We start from the raw sequence: 25,013 nt of genomic DNA on the forward strand, positions 1-25,013 counted from the left end.
TGACAGAATGACCTCACTTTGTTTTCAAGGCAAATCACTTAACATCATAGTAATCCAAGTCTATGCCCCAAGCACTGATGCCAAAGAGGTTGAAATTGACTAGTTCTACAAAGGCATAAAGCACCTTCTAGAATTAGCACCACCGGAAAAAAGGTCCTTTCATAATAGAGGTTTGGAAGGCAAAAGTAGGCACTCAAGTGATACCTATAGCAGCAAGTATGACTTTGGGGTACAAAATGAAGCAAGGCAAAGGCTGACGATTCTGTTAAGTGAACACACTGGTCAGAGCAAACACCCTCTTCCAACAACACAAGAGATGACTCTGCACACGGACATCACCAGATGGTCAACACCAAAATCAGACTGAGTTCATGCTTTGCCGCTGAAGATGAAGAAGCACTACACAGTCATCAAAAATCAGACCTAGAGGTGACTACGGCTCAGATCATGAACTCCTTATTGCAAAATTCAGGCCTAAGTTGAAGAAAGTAGAGGAAATCACTAGACCACTCAGGTATGAACTCAATAAAATACCTTACGATTATACAGTGGAAGTGATGAATAGATTCAAGGGATTAGATCTGGTGGACAGAGTGCCTGAAGATCTATGGATGGAGTATCATAACACTGTACAGGAGGTGGTGACCAAAACCATCCCAAAGAAAAACAAATGCAAGAAGGCAGAGTGGTCATCTGAGGAGGCTTTACAAATAGCTGAGGGAAGAAAAGAAGCAAAAAGTAAGGGAGAAAGGGAAAGATATACTCAACTAAATGCAGATTTCCAGAGAATAACAAGGAGAGATAAAAAGACCTTCTTAAATTAACAATGCAAAGAAATAGAGGAAAGCAACAGAATGGGAAAGAGTACAGATCTTCAAGAAAATTGGTGATATCAAGGAAACATTTTCATGCAAGGATGGGGCACAATAAAGGACAGAAATTGTAAGGATCCAACAGAAGCAGAAGAGATTAAGAAGAGGTGGCACAGAAGAAGTATACAAAAAAGGTCTTAATGACCTGGTTAACCATGAGGGTGTCGTTACTTACTTAGAGCTGGACATCCTGGAGTGTGAAGTCAAGTAGACCTTAGGAAGAATTACCATGAACAAAGCTAGTGGAGGTGACATAACAACAGCTGAGCTATTTAAAATCCTAAAAGTTTATGCTGTTAAAGTGTTGCACTCAATATGTCAGAAAATTTGGAAAACTCAGCTGTGGCCACAGGACTGGAAAAGGTCAGTTTTCAATACAACTCAAAGAAAGGCAATGCCAAAGAATGTTCATACTACCATACAATTGGGCTCGATTCACACACTAGCAAGATTATGCTCAAAATCCTTCAAGCTAGGTTTCAGTAGTATGTGAACTAAGGACTTCTGGATGTACAAGCTGGATTTAGAAAAGGCAGAGGAATCAGAGGTCAAATTGCCAACATACACCGGTTCATAGGAAAAGCAAGGGAATTCTAGGAAAACATTTACGTGCGTTTCATTGACTACACTAAGGTCACTGACTGTGTGGATCACAGCAAACTGTGGAAAATTCCCAAAAAGGCAGGAATACTAGATCACCTTATCTATCTTCTGAGAAACTTGTATCCAGGTCAAGAAGCAACAGTTAGAACTGGGTATGGAACAATGGACTGGTTCCAAATTGGTAAAGGAAGATGACAAGTCTGTATACTATCACCCTGCTCATTTAACTTCCATGTAGAGTACATCATGCAAAGTGCTGGGCTGGATGAATCACAAACTGGAATCAAGACTGCAGGGAAAAATATCAACATCCTCAGTTATGCATATGGTATCACTTTAATGGCAGAAAATAAAGAGGAACTAAAAAGCTTCTTGTTGAGGGTGAAAGAGGAGAGTGAAAAATCTGGCTTGAAACTCAACACTAAAATAATTAAGATCATGTAGGAGATGCATGATGCAAGGCACCCAAAGCCAGGGCTCTGGGACAACCCAGAGGGAAAAGGTGGGGAGAAAGGTGGGAGGGGGTTACAGGATGGGGAGGGGATACACATATACCTGTGGCTGCTTCACGTTGATGTATGGCAAAACCATCACAATATTATAATTATCCTCCAGTTAAAATAAATAAATTAATTTAAAAAACTAAGATCATGGCATCCCATCCCATCACTTCATTGCAAATAGAAGGGAAAAAGAAGAAGCAGTGACAGATTTTATTTTCCTAGGCTCCAAAATCACTATGGACAGTGACTGCAGTCATGAAATTAAAAGACACTTGCTCCTTGGAAGAAAAGCTATGACAAACCTAGACAGAGTATTAAAAAGCAAAGACATCATTTTGCTGACAAAGGTTCATATAGTCAAAGATATGGTCTGTCCAGTAGTCATATACAGGTGTGAGACTTGGACCACAAAATATGTTGAGCGCTGAAGAATTGATTCTTTGGAATCGTGGTGCTAGAGAAAACTCTAGGAGAGTCCCTTGGACTGCAAGGAGATCAAATCAGTCACTCTTAAAGGAAATCAACCCTGAATATTCATTGGAAAGACTGATGCTGAAGCCGAAACTCCAATACTTTGGCCACCTGATGAGAAGAGCCAACTCATTGGAAAAGACCCTGATGCTGGGAAAGATTGAAGGCAGGAGGAGAAGCAGGTGGACAGAGGATGAGATGGTTGGATGGCATCACTGACTCAATGGACATGAATTTGGGCAAACTCTGGCAGACAGTTGAGGACAGAGGTGCCTGGCGTGCTGCAGCCCACAAGGTTGCAAATAGTTGAGCATGACTTAGCAGCTGAGCAGCAATAATATACTAAACAGCTCATTCCAAATAAAACAGACAACAGCCAAAGAGTCTTCCTTGGGTCTGCCTCTGGAAGTTTTCTTGCCCTCCTCTTTTCTCATCTAATCTTTCCCAGAACAACCCAGAAAACCAGTCCTTTGTTTTCATCACCCACTTCACTGAAATCAAGGAAAATCACTCAGCTGAAACCACCCTCACTAAAGTCACCCATATCCTTGATGTTGCTAGATTCAGTGAATACCCTTGGGTACTGTTGTCAGTGGCTCTTTCCCTAAATTTAAAACTACTGATCACGCTTTCTAAGACTAGCAAACTTCTGTGCTCTGGGATACAATTTTCTTCTAGTTTTCCAGTAGATTTTAAAAATGTATTTATTTTTTATTGCAGGATAATTGCTTTACAGAATTTTGCTGTTTTCTGTCAAACCTCAACATGAATCAGCCATAGGTATACACATATCCCCTCCCTTTTGAAACTCCCTCCCATCTCCCAGTAGGTTTTTTACCGTTTCATTGAAACTTCTATTGGAGACTTTTTGTTGTTGTTCTAAGCACTGTGGCCTAGAGCCTGGCCTCCTTGGCCTGCCATCTTCCCACTATTCTCCATGAGAATGGCATCATCTCCATGACTTGTTTCTCAGCATCAAGTATGCCCCTCATATGGATAGTTCTCCCCTGAATTTGAGAGTTGATTATCCTACTGTCTTTTGAATTTCTCTAACTGAATGCTCAAAGGCATTTTAAATTTTGCTTGTTTAAAGCTAAACTCTATCTTTCCTCCTATTCCTCTCCCCCATACTCTCTGTCTTATAGGCAGGTCAATCATCCAGTCACCACAGCCTAACGTGAGATAGCTCAGGGCAGGGATTCAAGGCAGTGTCTCTTTAGGGTACACAAATTTTAGGGCAGCCTCTCTGGAGCTTTTGGAATGAGGACAAAAGCTTTAGAAGCAAATCCTCTCGACTCTGCAGAGAATCACCTTGAAGTTTTCTCTTGATTCTGTAGATACAGGGTAAGAAGGCCCCTCTTGTCCTAGGATGAGTTTTATCGTTGTTGCTTGTTTTCTTTCAAATGTCTGTCAGAATGCTTCACTTGCTGATCTTCAGAGCTGCTTCCCGGGTGAAGGGGCACACAGTGGGTTCACAGAGCCAAGGGATTTTCCGTGCTTCTTGGCATCTTCCAAAGACCTACGCTACAATGAGTTTCAATCAGCACCTTCACGCACCCTCCCCACTCACCCCGCCTAGCTAATTGATCTTCAATCACTTTTTCTTCCTTTAACATTTCTTTTTTCGTGTAGTTTACTTTTTAAAACTTTTTATTTTATATTGGAGCCTAGTTGATTAACAATGTTAGTGTGATAATTTCAGGTGTACGGCAAAGTGACTCAGTTACACATATTCATGCATCTATTCCTTTTCAATTTCTTTTCCCTTTTAGGCTGTTACATAACAATGGGCAGAGTTCTCTGGGCTACACAGTAGGTCGCTGTTGGCCATCCATTTTACACACGTCAGCGTGTGCATGTCTTGAGCACGCCTCCTTTTCTTCACACTGACATCCTCCTAAACCGACTCTTGGCAGTCACTACTCCCACAGAGCTTCCCAGGTTCCCAGTAACTAGTATTGTCCTAAACTCCATTCTCCACAAAGCCATCCAAGAGATCCCGAATTAAAAACCATTCAATAATTTCCACGTCTTGTGGGATAAAGACTGTGCTCATTAATTGGCACAAACCCTCCCCATCCTCACATTCGTAGCTCACCCCTGCTTCTCGCCTGCACTAGTCAGTAACGGCAGGAGATGCTGTCTCCCACGTGACAGGTTACTTGCCTCTTCCCCCGCTAGCTGACATAATCAATTTTGCTCTGAGCACCTGTCCCTGCCTCTTCACCTGTCTCGTCTTGCCCACCATCCCAAGGCTCATGTGATGCCCTGCCGGGTCAGGAGAGCTGCTCTTCCATAGTCATGACACCCGTGCTCCTGTTTATTGCTCGCTAGCCATGCTGAACCTGGTTCATCATCCCCACCCCTGTTCATCCTCCTGGGGAGACACTCTTACTCATTTTTCTATCGCTAGCAGCTGTCAGAGCTCTTAAAAAATTAAAAAAAAAAATACTCAGCAAATACTTGTTCAACTGAACAAGTAAATTCCAGCTCTCTTGCCAATTTATGATGACCCAGGGCAAGTCCAAACTCTTTGGCACTCTGTTATTTCATGTAACGTGAAGGAGTTGAACTAATCTCTTAAATGTCCCTTTCAGCTCCAATGTTCTATGATGCTTCTATTATATTTGCTGAAAGAGTGTATTGGAGTGAAAACTTATTTTTAATAGTCTGTAATTACTAACAAAAACACTCCTTATTTCATCACTCTGTTCTTCTGCATGAAGTTTAACATTTAAAGAGTTTAACTTAAAATATCTGAGTGAGTTATAGCACATAAAATCCCCACCTTTGTGTGCTGAAGTAAACAGAAGTAAATCACATTCATAAAGTTTAATCACTAGAAATGCATTCAGACTTGTAAGGAAGGCAACTTGGTACTGGGTTACATTAGTCTTTGTTGCCTGCTTTTGTATTTCCTTATTGTTAATAACTTGATTCCACAGATTGTGCTTCCAAATTTAGGACCTAATGCTTCTTTGCTTTTAAGTGAAGTTTTTATTTTGCAATAACGTTTTTCTTTTTTAAATTGAAGCATAATTGCTTTACAATTTTGTGTTAATATCTAATGCAGAGAAAAGTGATTCAGTTATGCGCACACACACACACACTATATATATATATATATATATATATATATATATATATATATATATATATATAGTGCTGAAGCTGAAGCTCCAATATTTTGGCCACCTGCTGCAAAGAGCCAGCTCATTGGAAAAGACCCTGATGCTGGGAAAGATTGGGGGCAAGTGAAGAAGGGGGTGACAGAGGATGAGATGGTTGGATGGCATCACTGACTCAATGGACATGAATTTAAGCAAACTCAGGGAGATAGTGAAGGACATGGAAACCTGGTGTGCTGCAGTTCACGGAGTTGCAAAGAGTCGGACATGACTTTAGCAACTGAACAACAACAAATTCTTTTTCAGATTCTTTTCTGCTATGGTTTATCACAGGACACCGAATATAGTTCCCTGTGCTATACAGTAGGACCTTGCTGTTTATCAATTCTATATATATAATAATTTGCATCTGCTAACCCCAAACTCCCAGTCCATACTTCCCCCAACCCCTCCACTGTAGCAGCCACAAATCTGTTCCATATGTCTGTGATTCCATTTCTGTTTCTTAGATATGTTCATTTGTGTTCTAGTTTAGACCCCATATATGGCATTTATCTTTCTCCTTCTGACTGACTTTACTTAGTATGATAATCTACAGGTCTCTCCATGTTGCTGAAAATGGCATTATTTCATTTCTTTTTATGGCTGAGTAATATTCTAGGGTATATTTATATTACATCTTTATCCATTCATCTGTGGATGGACATTTAGGTTGTTCCCATATCATAATTTTAGATTTACAGAAAAGTTGCAAAGATAGTACATAGAGTTCAGCTTTCCTTATTTTTAATATCTTATGGTAGTAGAGTATGTTTTTCATAGTTAATGAGCCAATATTGATATACTCTTGGAGAAGGAAATGACAACCCACTCCAGTACTCTTGCCTGGAAAATCCCATGGACAGAGGAGTACGGTAGGCCACAGTCCATGGGCTTGAAAAGAGTCGGACACAACTGAGCAAGTTCACTTTCACTTTACTGATATACTCCAATTCATTGCAGCATATCCTTTATTTAGATTTTCTTAATTTTTACCCAATATCCTTCTTCTCATCCAGGATCTCACGTGTAACATTTAGGTATTACATTCCCTCAGGCCCTTCTTGGCTCTGATAATTTCTCAGACTTTCCTTGTGTTTGAAGAAGTCCTGGTAGAATATTTTGTGCAACATCCCTCAGTTGGAGGTTATCTGCTGTTTTATTCATGATTAGAGTGGAGTTACAGGCTTCTGAACAGGGGCCACAGAGGTAAAGCATCATTGTCATCACTCCATGTTAAGAGGACATACTATCAAGATGACTCATGAGTGATTCAGGGATGATGTTGTCCTTAATCACCTGCTAAGGCAGGATCTGTCAGACCTCCACACTGTGAGGTTACTGTTTTCCCTCCTTTCCACGCTGCACTCTTTGGAAGGAAGCCACTATGCTCAGCCTACCCTTGGGGCCTGGGGGAGAGGGAGGCGGTGGTGGTCCACCTCTCCCAGGGTGGAGTGTCTACACAAATCATTTGAATTCTTCCACAGGGGAGATAGGCCTCTCCTCTCTGATCTGTTGATTTATTCCACATTTATTCTTATTAACATGGACTTATAGATTGTGGGTTATTTTGGAACATCAAGCTTACATTAAACACTGATAGAAGTAAAAGGAGAAGAAAGTAAACAGGAAGCAGGAAAGGAGACAGGGGGCCGAGGGGCATCACCTCCATTATCCTTAGACCAATGCCAACTCTGCAGCTGAGTCAAGTCTGGACAGTAACCCCCACTGCAGCGCATCACACCCACGAGCACCTCGCAACTAATCCCGGCAGCTGGAGAAACCTTCGACACCGCTAAGGTTCAAGAAAACAGGACGCCACTGGGCCCCGGAAGCCGCCCCAGGCTCGCTCCTTCGACTTACTGCGTCCTCCGCCCCAGGCTAACCAGGCGCTTCCCGTCCAACAGCACACATCCGTTTTGCCTGCTTCTGAATTTCACACAAATGGAATCATACTACACATTGACTAGTTTCTGGTGTCTACTGGTGTCTGTGGAATCATACTACACATTGACTAGTTTCTGGTGTCTACTGGTGTCTGACTTCTTTCACTCAGTATTTTTCAAAGGGTGGAGGTGGGGAGAGATTCCCCGCGTTTTGCATGCAGCTGTAGATTATTCCTACTGCTACATAGGAGGAAAATTTATTATGTAAATACACCATGGTGTAGTTCCTTATGTGTATTTGTCCATCTTTCTTAATGCTGTATCCACAGTGCTACTAAACCACATGTATTTATGCTTTGGGGCTGATCTGGATTTGGTAATTTCCAACTTGTGACAATTAAGGAGTGCCACTGGGGACAATCAGGAACATGTCTTTTAGTGAACATGTTGCGTGGGTTTATTATTTTATACCCAAAATGGAACGTTGGATCCATGTAACTACGACTACTTCAAGTAGATAGTGCAGTTTTCCAAAGGTATTACACCCATCTGCACTCTCACCAGAGAACATGAGAGGTCCACTTGCTCCACGTCCTTGACAACATTAGAATTGCTCGCCTTTAAATCCGTGTCTGCATAGTAGAATGTTGTTGAAGCTTTATTTTTTACTTTCCTGATAACTGATGAGGCTAAGAGCCTTTCATACATATATTGGCCGCTTGAATATAATCTTTTGTGGTGTTCCTTTTGTAAAACTTTCATTCAAGAATTTCTTGCCTTTTTTTCTATTGAGATTTTTTTTTAATCTCTTTAAAGGATGTGTGTGTGTGTGTGTGTGTGTGTGTGCACACATTTATATATTCTGGATATGAGTCCGTTGTCGAACATAATCTAATTTGAATATTTTCTTCTACTCTGTGGACTGTCTTTCACAATCTTAACAGTGACTTTTGATAACTAAATTGAAATGCAGTCTAATTTAGTAAAATTTTAATTTTTGTTACCACCTTTTGCATTCAGTTTGCGAATCCTTTACTAACTCAGAAGGATGTTCTAGAACAGAGGTTGGAAAACCATGGCGTGCAAGCCAAATCTTTTTTTGTAAATAAAGTTTTATTGGTGCACACAAGGCTCATTCCCTTCTTTGTGATCCATGGCTGCTTTCCTTCTTCAACAGCAGAGAGCTGAGTAGTTGCAATACCATATAATCTTTGAAGCCTAAAACACTTGCTGCTTGGCCCTTTAAGTAAAGTTTACCCACTCTTTTCTAGAAGTTTCTTCTTTCTTTTTTAGCTTTACATTTAGAAATGCAAATTATCTAGATTAGATATTTACTATGATTAGAATTTATTTCTGTGTATGTTGTGATAAAGGGTTAAGATTTGTTGTTGTGTGTTTTTGTGTTTTTTTTTTTTTTTTTTTTTTTTGGCCACAAGGCTATCCAATTCACCTGCAGACCTTATTAGGAAAAACAATCCTTTTACCACTTTATGACAGCGTCATCTTTGTCATGGATCAGAGGACCTGTACGTGTGGCTCTGTTTCTGGACTCTTTCCATTGATTTATTGCTGTCTGTCCTTACACTAATACTGCTCTATCTGAAGTGCTGTGGTTTTATGACAGGTGTCATAAATGCACATCCCCCAACAGACCTGTAATATTTAAGTCCACATATAGCAGAGCGCCTTAAAAGCAAGGAAAATGAGATGGATGCACATATGTGAATGATGGTCCTTTCTACTTGGAATAATCAGTGGCTTCACACTGAAATGCTCTTGATTTAAACATAATTCAGGTCATCACACCAGTTCTAAAAACAAACTAATTTTTTTGCAGATTATAATTAGTGTATTTTATTCCTTTCAAAAATGTAATACTTAGTTTCATTATATTTCATTCTTTTCAGACTTCTTCCTCAGATACCTAAGTCACCATAGAAATGTCTCATAAGCAGATCTTCTCCTGCATCTCACCTGCTGATCTTCTCCTGCAGATCAGCAGGTGAGATGTGTCCAGTCCTCCCTCTGGGCTAATACCTGCCTTTCACTTGGACAGCTAGACCTGCCCATCCTGCCTCTTTCCTCTTTTCCCATCGCTTTTCTTCTTGGACTGTAGATAATAAATAGGATGATTCCACCTGATATAACTACCAACACTGCATACAATTTATTTCTTCTGAAAAAAAACTTTTCCAATCAAGCAGGCCATTAGAATTGATTCTTAAACCATATCCTCCATTTACCCTTCCTCAGTCTGTTGCTGAGTTGTGCTGAGAGGGTCTCTGTGCTGCTGGGTCTGTTCACAGATTTACTGGATTCCGTTTCTTTTATTGAAAATGTTTAAAAACTTGTATGTACTCTAGGAAAGCCCCCTCTAGCAGAGTGTGACAGAAGGGGTTCACCTGTCAGCATGGTGTCTAAACGTAGTTTTTAAATCATCTGCTGACTTCTCGCTTCAATCCAGTTAACAGATGTTGGGTCCTTTGCATCTCACAAGTCTGTTGAACTTTTTCTATTGCCTCATCTTGAAATAAACCAAGAGAAAAACACATCATTTAGCTTCCTATGCTGTATCCACACTGTGTTCAGGAAAAGCCATGATGTAAGAAGTTTCTGAAGGTGTGGGACTGCATTTTAGTGGTTTTTTCTTTTCACATGTCCTGTAGTTGGCTTACAATGACCAGGACACAGTTGATGATAGGGTTCTTTGCATTTCTATGAGGTATTGGCAATGATTAGTACAATGTTCCTCCCTGCACGTGGATCTCATCTAAAGAGCTTTTTAAAAATTTCTGCTCAAGAATCACAGAAAAAGAGAACAAACTAGTGGTTATCAGTGCGGGGAGTGAAAGTGAAGATGTTAGTCGTTCAGTTGTGTCTGACTCTTTGTGACTCCATGGACTGTAGCCCACCAGACTCCTCTGTCCATGGAATTCTCAAGGCAAGAATACTGGAGTGGGTAGCCTTTCCTTTCTCCAGGCGATCTTCCCGACCCAGGGATCAAACCCAGGTCTCCTGTATTACAGATGGCTTCTATACCATCTGAGCCAGCAGGGAAGCCCTGCTTCCTGCTGTGGGGAAAGTACAAACTATTGGGTGTAAGATGGGTTCACAAATGGATTGTGCAACATGGAGAATAGAGTCAATATTTTGCAATAACTAAAAATGGAAAAGGATATGAACTTTTAAAAAACTGCATTAAAACTTCTAAAAAATCAGTGTTTAGATCTCCCTCTAGAGATTCCTATTTAACTGATATGTGATGAAGCTTAGGAATTGGTATTTTCTTTAAAAAACTCCTCAGATGATTCAAAGGACTGAAGAATACAAGTTGTGTTTTACATTTCATAGTGTCCTGTGAACTTATATTTGATGATACTTAGATTTATTTTAATATTTTGTAATTCTATCAACCAACCCAGAACACAGCTGTTACCTAAAAGGTTGTATTTTTATTACATTCATAGCAGTAAACATTGCATCATTGATTTTATTCTTATATTACTTTCAGAAATCCCAAATCGCTTTTGCAAAGATCAACAAAACAGAGAGGACATGCATTTGTTTTTTACCCACGTGCTGCTATGCCACAGTATTTCTGTTTTACTTTAAAAGTATTCCACTCTGTTCTTCTACTGGTAGTTAATCCTTTTCTGATCACTGCATGAATGGAAGCAGGCAGGGGAAAGTATTTCAGGAAAGAGGAGAATTTGGGGAGTTTCTGGCTGGGGCCAGTGACAGGAGACCTGCTGCCTGGGAAGCCATCCTTCTCCACGTGGTGAAACGCTCTCCTCTCCTCCTCCAGGGTAAGAACTGTAGGCCGACATCCAATATACAGCTCCAGCAGTGAAATGGACAGTGAAATATTTATACATGTAAACCCTGTAAGATGGCCCCAGATTGGAACCCGATGAAAGGGAACCCAAAATATTACACACACACATACAATGGTTTTGAAAACAAAGCATCTACAAAGAAGGGCACGAACCTCATGAACCACTCTGTCTGCCTTCCTTCCTATCATGTTGGGAAAAGGGTTCCAGACCTTATCCAAGGTTCATCACTTCTCCTCACAGGTTACACATCCCATCTTCTCTCAGAGACTTTTCTAACCCCTCTGTTCCCATAGCATCAATGTATCCTTCTGTACCAGAGCAATCGCACCAGAGAAGACAAGTGTTCTAAAATAAAGGAAAACAAGACAAGAGAAATAAAAGCAGCAAAGATTCCCCTAACTGAACCCAGCTCCTGTCCTTATCTCCACCCGCCTTCTAAGCAACACATCTTGCAGAAGCTGTAAGTTATCTTTTCCTCTGTAGCTCCTTTTCTGCATCATTCCAGAGGGCCTTCCCCATTCAACTCCACCAGGAAGGCTCTTCCCTAACTGCTGCCAAGTTGGGACACTCAGCAGTCCAATCCCTGGTCTCTTTGTATTTGACCTTTCTGCAGCATCTGGCCCAGCTAACCCATCTGTCCCTCTTCCAAGAAGTCCACTCCTTCCAGCTCCCATGACAACGCATTTCATTAGCTCTCCTTCCACGATGTTGCCTTGCTGCTCTGCTTTTTCTCTTAACTAACTTTTTAAATAACAGTTTTACTGGGATGTTAAGTCACTTACCATATAGTCACTCATTTCAAGTGTATAATCCAATGTGGGTTTTTTTTTTTTTTTTGGTATATTCAGAATTGTGCAAACATGGCTACAATCAATTTGAGAACATTTCATCACCACAATAGAAACTGTACGCCTTTAGGTAGTCATTTCTCATTTCCTTTTAACCATCTCCCTTCGACCAGCCTGAGGCAATAGTTAACCTACCTGCAGGAACAGGTATTGAATTTTTGTCATGTTTTTTTCCTGCTTATGATATATACATGTGATTTTTCTTCTCTTGCCTATAGATGTGATGATTAGCTGACTTTTTGAGTGTTGAAGCAGCCTTACATACTCGGGATACCTGGTTGTGATGTGTAATTTTTTTTTACACATTGTAGGACTGGCCTTACTAATATTTTATTTGAGAATTTTGCATCTGTGTTCATGAGAGACATTGGTCTGTAGTTCTCTTTTCTTGTATTTTTGTCTGGTTTTGGTATTAAGGTAATGCTGGCCTCTTGAAAGGAGTTAGTAAGTAGCCTTTCTGCTCCTATCCTCTCAAAGAGATTGTATATAATTGCTATAATTTCTTTCTGAAATACGTGGAATTCACCAGTGAACCCTTCTTTGCCCAGTGCTTTCTGTTCTAAGGTTATTAATTATTTACTCAATTTATTTAATAGATATGGACCTATTCACATTATTTCTTCTTGTGTGAGTTTTGGCAGATTGTGTCTTTTAAGGAATTGGTCCATTTTTCACTTTAACAAATTTTTGTGCATAGGGTTGTTTATAATATTCTGTTATTATCTTATAATATTAATGGGATCTATTGATGTCTCTTTCTCTTCATAGAAGACTATGTCTTCTAATTATTTCTCTTTGTCTGGCTAGAGGCTTATCGGTTTTCATTGTTTAAAAAACTGGTTTTTGGTTTCACTGATTTTCTCTATTGGTTTTCTGTTTTAATTTCATCAAGTCCTGCTTGAATTTCATATTATTTCATTTCTTCTCTAATCTCCATTCTTTCTTTGTATATTTGCCTATTCTGGATATTTTATATAAATGAAATTATGCAATATTTGGTCTTTTGTGGTTCTGTTTTCAAGGTTCATCCAAGTTGTAGTGTATGTTAGTACTTCATTCCTTCTTATTGTTGAAAAATGTCACATTTTACATCACATTTCATTTATCCACTCATTAGTTGGTGGACATTTGCGTTGCTTCCACTTTAGGACTATAATGATTAATGCTACTTGAATATGAACATTAATATTCAAGTTTTTGTATGGATGTACATTTTCATTTCTCTTGGATATATAGCTAGAAGTGGAATTACTAGGTTATGTGGTAACTTCATTTTAACCCTTTGAGGAACTGCAAGACTGTGTTTTCCAAAGGCTCTGCACTATGTTACCTTCCTATTAGCAGCATACAGCAGTTTCAATTTCTCTATATCCTCCACCAAACTCACTATCATCTGCCTTTTCATTGGCTTTCCCAGGTGGCAGAAGTGGTAAAGAACCTGCCTGCCCAAGCAGGAGACATAGGAGACGAAAGTTACATCCCTGGGTCAGGAAGATCCCTGGAGGAGGGCATGGCAACCCACTCTGGTATTCTTGCCTGGAGAATTCCATGGACAGAGGAACCTGGCGGGCTACAGTCCATGGGGTTGCAAAGAGTTGGACACGACTGAGTGACTAACACTTTATTATAGCCATCCTGTGCTATGCTGTAGGCCCTTGGTGTTTATCTATTTTACATACAGTAGTGTGTATATATTAATCCCAAATTCTTCATTTATCCCCCTCCCCTGCCTTTCCCCTTTGAATGAAGTTATATACCAAATAGAAATAGACCCATAGACACAGAAAACAAACTATGGTTTTCATAGCTCTTATCTTGACCTGATATCCTTTCTTCCTTACTGATAATTGTCTGCCTCCCTCCCCCATCCCCAACTAGAATATAAGCCATGAGAGGTGAGGGATGACTATTTTCCTTGTTTGATACAGTATCCCCAGGGCCTAGTTCAGCAGTCGGCACATATCAGGTGCTTAATATTTATTTCTTGAATCAATAGTTTATGAATTTCATAGTTAGAGGAATATATTTTGGTAAATTCTCATACAGCATTTTTGCTTGTTTTGTCATTCATTCCAAATGAGTACAAACTTCAATTGGGACAAATTTTTTAACTTAACTAGCAGCATGCTTCCTCAAGATTAAGAGTCACATCCTCACTAGCTACCTGGTGTTCTAAGTGGATCTTTCAAATGATGGCTTGTTTTAACTAGGTTTTCTCCTCCTTACTAGGAAGATACTATTAACAAAATGATCACAAGAACTTCCAGTTGAACCGTAACTGAGAATCAGAGTCATTTATAAAGGAAACTCTTGATTGCCCCGAACCCTGTATTCATTAGTGTTGCACATAGAGATGGAGAGAAAGTGAAAAGAGATCAATGACTTTCCCAAGGACACAGGGCCAAGAATTCAGTCTACGTTTCTCTTTTCTCCCCAGATGTCTTGTTCTTTCCACAATAGTACATGATCACTCATCAGGGTATTTCTTGGAGACATGGAACAGTAAAAACACACCTTCTTCCTCTTCAGGTTTTCTCTCTCTTTACTTGCAAAGCCTTTACTAGGTATTATGGAATTCATTAAAAATTTAAAAAAATTAAAACATACATAACTGAAAAAGAATACTCTGGAATTCAGAGGACTGGCTGGAGCCTTCATTCTGTAACAGTAATCACAGCAGAGGTAATGGACCTGAAATGAGCACTTTTCTGATAATATAGTTTGTTCTTGTACTAAAATATTAGAATTATAAGAATTTATATTTTAATTACTCAGTAATTTAAAAAATCTGCCATTTGAAGCAACAAGGATGGATCTAGAGAATATTATGCTGAATGAAATGAATTAGACAGAGATAGATAATACTGTATGACTTCACTTATATGTAGGATCTAAAAATTAGCACAAATAAATATGTTTGCAAGACAGAAACAGACTCACAGACATAGAAAACAAACTTGTGGTTACAAAGCGGGAAGGAGGGGGAGCTGACAAATTAGAAGTTTGGGATTAACAGATACAAATGACTATATACAAAATAGATGAGCAACATGGACTTATGGTATAACCTAGGGAATTATAGCCATTATCTTATAATAACCTATAATGGAATGTAATCTGAAAAAATATTGAATCACTATACTCTACACCTGAAACTATATTATACTATAAATCAACTATACTTTGATAAAAAATAATTTATATTTTTGGAATCCTGATATGAAAAATCCTGATATAAGACAAGAGATGGCACCAAGCATGACTTATAACTGACACTTTATGCATTTATTTAAAGGAAGGATTTATTGCAAAACACTGGAAATTTGCAAACTTTTGGGAAAGAATATGAGAGGAAATGAGTATATGTGTGGGAGAAAGACGAAAAATAGGTTCTTGAACCTGTAATTTAAACTCCCACTCTGTTTCTCGCAAATGTCTACACGGATAGTGTTTAGAGTAACTCATCCCTTTAAAGGCAACACATCCTGCCTATAGGGTTATTACACCTGTTTAAAAAATAATTAATGCAAGTTTGTTGATATTTTTCAATGTGCTATAGACGTGACACATCCAGGGACCAGGGCACCAGCACATTTAAAAAAAAAAAAAGCAACAAGGTATATGTTTATATGAAGGATGATTTTAATGTTTGTAATAAATGATATTACTTCCTTCACAATTCATAGGTAACTAAAATCTACCATTTATGGAATGGACTTTCATTACCGTTATATAAAAACATTTGATTCTGGATAACAGCTCATCAATATAATTGTGTAGAGATTTTTGGTGTGTTTACTACAAGCATCACTAAAATGGTTCAGTGCTACCGAATCAGCTTTATAGCGTGGGAACATGAGATTAAATGTTCAAATCCCATTTAAATGACAAACAGAGGCAATTTAGCAGAAAGCATGAAGAGCAAGTTTAACTCAAAAGATGAGTGTAATGTACTCATTTAAGTCATTCTTTAGACACAGCAGTGAATGGAATGCATTCAAGCAGCATCCGACAACGTGTAGGATTACTCACTCATTTAATCACTACTCAAGGCCATCCTCCTCCTATTTGGACAATAGGTTGTGTTTATTCTAGGGTCTAGGACAATCCGCCCAGCTTTGGATGCTAATCTAAATTGGCTTCCTGGAGGATTCCAACAGGGTCACATTTCTGGGCCTCATTGCACTGCCTCTTATTCCTGATGTTTTCCAGTCTCCAGCGTCAAACACTGTCTGACCACTGTGGAAGGTAACAACTGATTGAAATGATGAATGAGCTTGTGCCACATCATTAAATGTGTTGTTTTCAGTCCAGAGATGCAGAGCCTCTAAATTAGAAGCACACTAAGGTGACCCAGCCAGTCAGAGGTGAAGCCTTCTCCTTCTCTGCTCCCTATGCTTTCTCACTGAATTAAATCTGCACCCTGACACTTTCACATCTGTAAAGTTTCAAAATAAGCACTTTTTTTTTTCCCTGACTGTACTACCTTATCTTTATTTCCCCAAGAATCCCATGGACAGAGGAGCCTGGCAGGCTACAGTCCATGGGATCGCAAAGAGCTGGACACAACTGAGTGACTAAATAACAAAATAACAATAAAAGTGATTTTGCGGATTCTTCATATTCAGAATGCCAGCAGGCACACTCGGTGGACTGGCCCCTCTAATGGGCTCTCTCTGAAGGACAGTGAACACCTCCCGCAGGTGAAACTGGAAGGAGGAAGATGTACCAGATCAACCAGGACCCAGCTCTAGTGACGAAGAGCGTGTGCAGTCTTGCCGCCGCTGTGTGGGGGAGGAAAACCAGGTCTCCCCGGAGCCTGGCTTTGGACACTCCAGATACTGTCTAGGAATCTTGAGGCTGCCTGCCTAAGTTTCCAACCACTCCTGCTGCTGTTGGTGGTAAGTATCCTCAGTGTAACTCCACCCTCCACTTGGGGAGAGCTAACTGCATCCCTTCCCCAATTCTTACTCAAACATGTAAATTCTAAGCAAGAAAACACACATACTGCTGGACAGCAAGACATCTGTTAGAAGCAGAAGTCAAATCAGCTGCAGAAGGACATGAAATGACCTTTGGAGAATATGTATGTCATTCAATAATCCTGGAAGCATTCTGGAAATGTTTGACTTGATAACCTCATATGCTCATCCTTATGATGATTAAATCTTATTTATAAGGATGTGTGTTGGTAGGTACTTAAGAAGCATGTACATAAGTTAATTATTATTTATAATGCAGCTTAGAAAACATATTATTAGAAAGCAGGCTAAAGAGGCAAAGATAAGAGGAAAGAATGAAGCTGCAAAAATTTTTTTAAAGACTGTCAATTAGTCATAAAATTAGTCATAATTTTTATCTGCTGAAACTTATGCAGAAGACACCCTCTAATTTTACTGTACTCTTGAGTTTTGCAATTTTAAAAACATCTAAGTTCCTCTTATCTCAGAATCTGTAAAATGATAGTGATTACAGATAGTTATTTTGTTAAAGAACTTTTCCCAAAGGTGTTATAATTCCAAAAGGAAAGAGGCAAATATATTGGCCATTCCTGGTCCTTAATATTTTTTAAAAAATTTTATTTTCCACCTGAAAGTGAACAGAGTAAGACTGCCTGAGGGCTAACTAGCAATATCATATTCCATGCAGACTTTATACACTTTAATTTTCTTAGTTCCTCAGAGCTGATAAATGCATCCAAAAAGCAGACTCCCAAAATTTGACAACATATAAGAGGGTGACTATTCCCACAGATAAATATGTAGAACAAATTATATAATAAAATCTGGCCCTGATCATGGACTCCTACTAGGAATTAGAAACTGGTTACAAAAACTAAAAGCATGAGCACACGATGTGGAACAAGGCAGATGTGTTTCTTTTTTTGCTGTTGAGCTTCCCTCGTAATTTTTTTTTTATTAAGTACAGTCACTGCTGTGCCGTTTTTCCTTTTCAGATGAGCAGATCAGATAAGCAGGTGCCTTTAGGGTTTGGTTCATCGGTCCTGACAATAGATAAAGTCTCAGGTTATGAAGAAGAGAGATGTGTAAGTGAGCAGAAGTATTCACCCAATAGCCGGAGATGAAATAATACCCACCCTTGTAGCCCAAAGGGTTTCCATGGGAATCCTGTCTATATTAGCTTTGGCAGAGACATGTGGCTATTTTTAGAGGATTTGAAAGCCACTAAAAATGCCTTTCACTTTTATTCCAAAACTGATCTGGTATCTATGTTATGAACCCTTTCTCCCTCTGCACACATGCAGATACACACATAGACACCCCCCTACACACACACACACACACACACACACACTCCTGAAAAAGCAATTGTATTCAGCTTGAACTTGGGTGCAGCTGGAAATCTAAAGCCAAGTCCCTGGTTGTCTTTTTCCACATCATTCAGGTGCTGACAAGCCTGTCTTTTTAATTAGCTCTAATTGCTCCTAAAACTGTACCCAAGAGGACTTGCTATCAGACCGAAACCTGGAGACTAGCTAGCTGCAGACACTTGGGCCTTTCCTGATACAGCGGGCATGAAGGACCTGGTTGATTCGTTGATTAACGCAAGTTACTGGGTATGGACAAAGCCCAGTAGGACGAAGGGAAAGGTTGTCACCTGGAAAGGGATTCTTTTCCCCACGACTATCTCCAGGAGCCCAGAGTCATCTGTCTGCTCTGCCTGGTAACAGGGCTCCCCCCAAACCATCCCCGCCTCCAGTGAGGACCCATTTATCTGACATCTTTTCTACTTTCTTCTTTTTCTTCCAATCATACTTTTTGGTCTCACTGGCACTTGGATTAAAAAAAAGACTAGTGTGTGTGTGTCTGTGTGTGTGAGTATGTGAACCTTTGTCCTTTTACTTGTATTATGCTTCTTTTACTCTAGTTTCTTATCTTTATTTTTATTTTACTTTATTTTTATTGGAGTATAGTTGCTTTACAATTTTGTGCTCTTGTCTGCTGTAAAGCACAGTGAATCAGCCATAGATATACATATATCCCTTCTTTCGTAACAGGATGATAAAATGTAGGATGCTTATCTTTCAGCAGTGTTTAGCATGCTCTGTGAACGTGGTGAGCTGGCAGGTTCCCCTCTGGTGATGGGCTCTCTCTGAAGGCACCGTCAGCAGGTGACCTGTGGTTTTGTATTTCCATCCAAACCATATTTTGAGAAATAGGCATGAAGTGGGACTGTTCGAGGTAAACTGGGAGGTGTGATTACCTACCTACAGAGAAACAGCCCTCTGTTCACATCCAGGGAAGACCTGGGCGATGCCTCCACTGCAAACAGTTATTCCCAAATCCTCAACCGCAAGATCACTGTTCTGTGGGGCAGCTCAGAGACGGGAAAAAGCAGACTATTCTTACACAAAGCTGAGCTCAGGTATGCTCCTCCTTCAGTCTCAGCCACGATCAGTTTGAATTGATCGCTCTTCCTTCTGCCATAATTATTCTTACGCTTATAACTCAAGTGGGAAAGAGACTGAAAGCCTTGGAGAAAATGCACCTTTGTTTGCTCAGATTGATGTGTTTTGACTTCAGGCTCATAGCACCAAAATGGATAGGTTCATTTTGGGACTGAGACCCATCTCTTCACATCTCTTCCTTCCCTGAGAGGAATCATAATGAAGACGTCATGTCTCTCCTAAGGATTTGAGGCAAGTGGCTCAGCTCTGGAGAGCCAGGTCTCCTGAAGTAAGAAGCATCACGGGCGCTTTTGATCTCCTTTTGGCTTTAAAGCATTTTGGTCTGATAGAAGTTTCTCGAAAGTCAAAGGTATTCCTTCCCCAGTTACTCAACCTCTAGTTTCAGTAGATTTGCTCTCATAATTATTCATGTTGAAACATCTGGCCAATGTTAATAACTTCTCCTTCTTACCACACTTTCATTCCTTCAGTTGTTTTCCTAGGTCAACAGGGCCTCAATCTGACTCATCTCCTTCCTACAGGTGCATAACTTACTAATTTTCCCATAATGGTAGACTAATGGAAAAATTTTAATGTAAATAATATGCAGGACAAAAGGCACAATCTAAATAACTGCATACATTCAGAGCTGATTATAGGTGCTAAGTTATCACATGACAATTGCCCTAAATTGCATTCCTATTCCTTGGCTGGTTCACACACTTCTGCTCACACTTTCCTAATTTCCAGCTGGTAACATCAGAAGTTCTGGCCTCAGCTCAGGCTCCAGTTCTGCCCTGAAGTCTGGTCTGACCTAAGCTCCTTGTAGTCAGGTAGCTGTTGAAGACACAGAGGGAAAATTTACACCTTTTCTCCTGAACCCTCCCTGGGTTTTCTGTGGCTACAGATTTGGTAAAGTATGATTTTTCAGACAAATAAGTAAATCATCTAGTAAAAATATCTTAAGATCCTGAAAATTATATAAAGACACAGGAAAGACAAAATAACAATAGTTCTAAATAGGATAGCTTTAAAATGCAAACACATGAACAATAAAACAGAAAGGGCATTGTTGATGAGAGAAACCAGGGCTTAGGGGAGGGACGTGGTCACACACGGGATTCCACTTTCTTTAAGAAAACTTCAAAAAGCTCAGTTTTGAGGTCATAACCCTCTAAACAGTCTCCTGGGGCTGAGGAGACAGGATTCTTCTTTAGATTCTTCCTGCAGCATCACCATCCTGGGATGCTCTCTGTCGTGCTCCCTGCCTCGGCTGCCCAGAGACCTCTGTGCATCCCGACTCCCTGGAGGCTGGCGCAGCCTCTATACCAGGGGCTCTGTCTGTGCTGAGCTTCCTTATCCCCTGGTCAGACCAGGAGCCACTTGAGAGCAGAGACTACACTTCTGCAGTGGGTGAAAGACCTGGTCTGTGTCTGAAAGATGAATATTTCTTGATTTACTCTGAATCCAAGGCTAAGCTCCTCAAACACCAAAAAGAGCTAACTGACATGCCTTGTAATGTCAGAATTAATTCTATTTTCTTCTGTTCTTAGAAATAGATTTAATTCAAGTATTAATTTCCTCATTATATTGGTTATTATGGTGGGGAATTTCAAAAACCAGAAAATAGTAAAGGTATATACACAAAAAAATGTGTGCATTTTTCCTTCAAAGATAGCTTCAGCACACACTGATCAGGCAATATTATATGAACAGCATTCTCCTAGGGTGGTTTACTCAGCAAACTTTGCTTCCTTTCTCCTGGCTGCTATAGTTTACTCTGATTTATGGTTTTTAAAGGACTAATGTATGAATAGGCTCCATGAAAAACTCAATTTGAATGCTCTATTACAGTCCAATGGTTTCCCTTTATACTAATTCAGATATAATGTTACATTTATTCACAACATTTCATCCCAGCATAAATGAAAATTAAATTACTTCATAGGCATTAACATTATTCTTTATATTTGCATTATTACCTTCCACACACCTAGATGGGATTTCTCTGGTGGCTCAGTGGTAAAGAATTCGCCTGCGATGCAGGAGACATTGGTTCGATCCTTGGGTCAGGAATTCCCTGGAGGAGGGCATGGCAACCCACTCCAGTGTTCTTGCCTGGAGAATTCCATGGACAGAGGAGCCTGGCAAGCTAAAGGTCATGGGGTCGCCAAGAGACAGACATGACTGAAGTGACTGAGGATGCATGCACACATGCCTAGAAGACAGTTTTCAATATGCAGAAGCTGGCCTTGATTCTGATATAATAATACATAAAAATTTAGAAAGGATCCTTAATTTTTTTCTATGCAGTACAGATTCAAAAAATTAAAAACAACTATTGGTTTTTGATGGATTTAATCTACTTTTATCAAGTATGTGTATTTAAACCGAGTACATATAAAGTGAAGTGAAAGTCACTGAGTCGTGTCCAACTCTTTGCAACCTCATGAACTATACAGTCCATGGAATTCTCCAGGCCAGGGTACTGGAGTGGGCAGCCATTCCCTTCTCCAGGGGATCTTCCCAACCCAGGGGTCGAACCTGGGTCTCCTGCATTGCAGGCGTTTTCTTTATTGTCTGAACCACCAGGGAAGCTGAGAGGAAGAAGGTGCCTCCCAATAAAGGGGCAGGAAGGAATTCGGTAAAATTCTAGTGAATCGGAGGGGACGAGCATGGACTAATGTGTCAGCTGGAGACTCCACACACGGGGAGTCCACACTTGCTCATCAGCTCTCCCCCATGGCTCCCATCTGGTGCTCCTGAAAAGATTGGGAGCAGGTATGAGACAGAGGTCCCGGCCGAGGCAGAAGCACACAGGTGACCAGCTAGGGGACAGGCATGGAGCCAGCAGAAAAATAAAAAACACTGAAGAAGAGAAAGAAAATTAAAGGAACAAGAAAATTAAAGGAAGTTCTTCAGACACCAACACACGTGATACCAGATGGAAACCTGAAGCTATCCAAAGAAATAAATAGTCATGGAAGTAGTAAAATGAAAGTACACATGAAAGATATCTTTTCTCACTTTTAATCTAAAAAAAGAAAAAGAAAGGTAATCTGATACATTTTAAAGACAATATGATTACTTAAAGCAAAAAGAGTAACTGTATTGTGAGGTTTCTGTATAGAAGTAAACTGACAGTGACAAAAACAGAAGGATAGAAGGGAGTAAATGGGGTATACGTTAAAAGTTCTCATGTTACAGGTGAAACACAAAAAGCTATTGAAAGGTAGCCTTTCATAAGTTGAAGATGTTTATTGTAAAATATAGAACAAGCAAAAAATTTTAAAAGAATGACAAATAATACGTCAATAATAGAGATAAAATAGAATCATAAAAACCATTTAATTCCAAGATAGAAGAAAAATAAAAAAAGGAGAAAGCACATGTAATTGACAGAAAACAATGAGAAATACTGTAGATTTAAATCCACTATACCAATAATCATATTAAATGTAAGTATTCTAAACATTTTAATTAAGAGATAAACTGTCAACTTGAATTAAAGAATGTCTCAACTATACGATGTGTACAGAGCACAGTTTAAATATAGGGACACAGATAAAGTGAAAGTGAATGTGTTAGTCATTCAGTCGTGTCTGACTCTTTTCAGTTCCATGGACTGTAACTGGCCAGGCTCCTCTGTCCATAGAATTCTCCCGGCAAGAATACCAGAGTGGGAAGCCATTCCCTTCTCCAGGGGATATTCCTGACCCAGGGATCAAACCCAGATCTCTTGCATTGCAGGCAGACTCTACCATCTGAACCACCAGGGACACAGATAGGTAACAAAGGATGAAAAATATGCCAAACAAATTATAATCAAAAGAAAGCTGGATGACTATACTAATATAAGAGAGTGTACTCCAGAATAAGAAATATTACTAGGAATAAGAGGGACATTATGTACTGATAAAGAGTTTCATTTTTCAAGAATTTATAAAAATGTGAAGCAAAACTGACAGCTCTGAAAGGGGAGGTGACAGTTTCATAATTAGAGGTGTCTGCACACTCTTTGCTCAGCCATCCACAGAACAAGGAGGTGACTCAGTCAACACTGCAGAGGCTTCCACCATCATCAACAACCTGACCTAACAACAGCACCCCATCCACATCAGGAGAAGGCACATAACATGTACATTGAACATCCACTAAGTTCGTCCCCCGTGGCTCAGCAGTACAGAATCTGCCTGCAATGCAAGAGACACAGGAGACATGGGTTTGATCCCTGGGTGGGGAACATGCCCTGGAGGAGGGCATGGAAACCTGCATGGCAACCCACTTCAGTATTTTGGCCTGGAAGATCCCATGAACAGAAGAGTCAGACAGGCTATAGTCCACAGGGTTGCAAAGAGTCAGACACAACTGAAGCGGCTTAGCACAGATGCACGCACAAAGATAGTCATATTCTGGGCTAGAAAACATATGTGGATAAATTATAAACATTTGGAATTTACAAGTAGGATGTCTCAAGATTGTCACTATTGACAATTATAATCAGATAATTTTTGTTTTTGTTGTTGTTGAGAACTTTCCTGTGCAATTCAGGGTGTTTAGCAGCATCCCTGGCCTCTACGCCCTATGCCAACAGCAAACCCCTCTCCTCTTCCTAGTTGTAACAATCAAACTTGTCTGCAGACATTGTCAAAGGTCCCCTGGGAGGCAAAATCATCCCCAGTTAAGAATCACTGATATAAAATGTGTTCTCAAAATACAACAAAAGTCCAGTGGCACAAAAAAGATAATATATTATGTCAAAGTGCTTTTCTCCTAGAAATGCAAGAGTGATTCAATATTCAGTGACTAACAATAGTTGTACTACTAGTAATACAAACATCTCAGTGGATGTGTAAAAAGTATTTGACAAATTTCAGAATCTTTATAATAAAAACCCTCAGTAAGCTAGGAATAGAAAGTAACTTCCTCAACTTAAAAAAGGGTACCCACAACAAACCCACAATTAACATCACACTTACTGATGAAAGAATGAAAGCTTTTACCTAAGATGAGGAACATGGCAAGACTCTGCTCTCACGACTCCTATTCAGCCTTGAAGTAGCAGTTCTAACCCAAGCAATTAAGCACAAAAAAAAGAAATAAAGGGTATATGGATTAGAAAGGAATAAATAAAAGTGTCTTTTATTTGCACACCACATGATGTATATGTAGGAAATTTCAAAGAATTTACATAATTTAAAAGAGACTGCTAAGAAGATGAAAAGTCAGAGACTGAGAAAATACTCACAGAACACATATCTAATTAAAAATTCTTCAATTCAGAATTTATACAGAACTCTTACTATCAATAATGAAAAACAAAGAACCCATTTAAGAAATGGGCAAAATATTTTAAAATACTTAACCTAAGCAGAAAAATGGGTGGCAAGTAGCGTGTAAACATGCTCACCACCCATAG

At 39.6% G+C, this 25,013-nt stretch overlaps 1 protein-coding gene and 1 long non-coding RNA gene across 4 annotated transcripts in view; both read right to left on the reverse strand.

The window, feature by feature from the left end:
• Positions 1-25,013, reverse strand: part of KCNQ5 (potassium voltage-gated channel subfamily Q member 5) — a 389,192-nt gene that overhangs the window by 225,655 nt on the left and 138,524 nt on the right. The window lies entirely within an intron of this gene.
• Positions 10,935-21,849, reverse strand: LOC139029718 (uncharacterized). The gene is made up of 2 exons (XR_011481933.1): positions 21,577-21,849; positions 10,935-11,683 (listed from the first exon to the last, which is right to left on the reverse strand). It is a non-coding gene; the product is annotated as an uncharacterized lncRNA (long non-coding RNA).

This window comes from Odocoileus virginianus, chromosome 19 (assembly GCF_023699985.2).
Source record: "Odocoileus virginianus isolate 20LAN1187 ecotype Illinois chromosome 19, Ovbor_1.2, whole genome shotgun sequence".
In the NCBI taxonomy this organism is placed as follows: domain Eukaryota; kingdom Metazoa; phylum Chordata; class Mammalia; order Artiodactyla; family Cervidae; genus Odocoileus; species Odocoileus virginianus.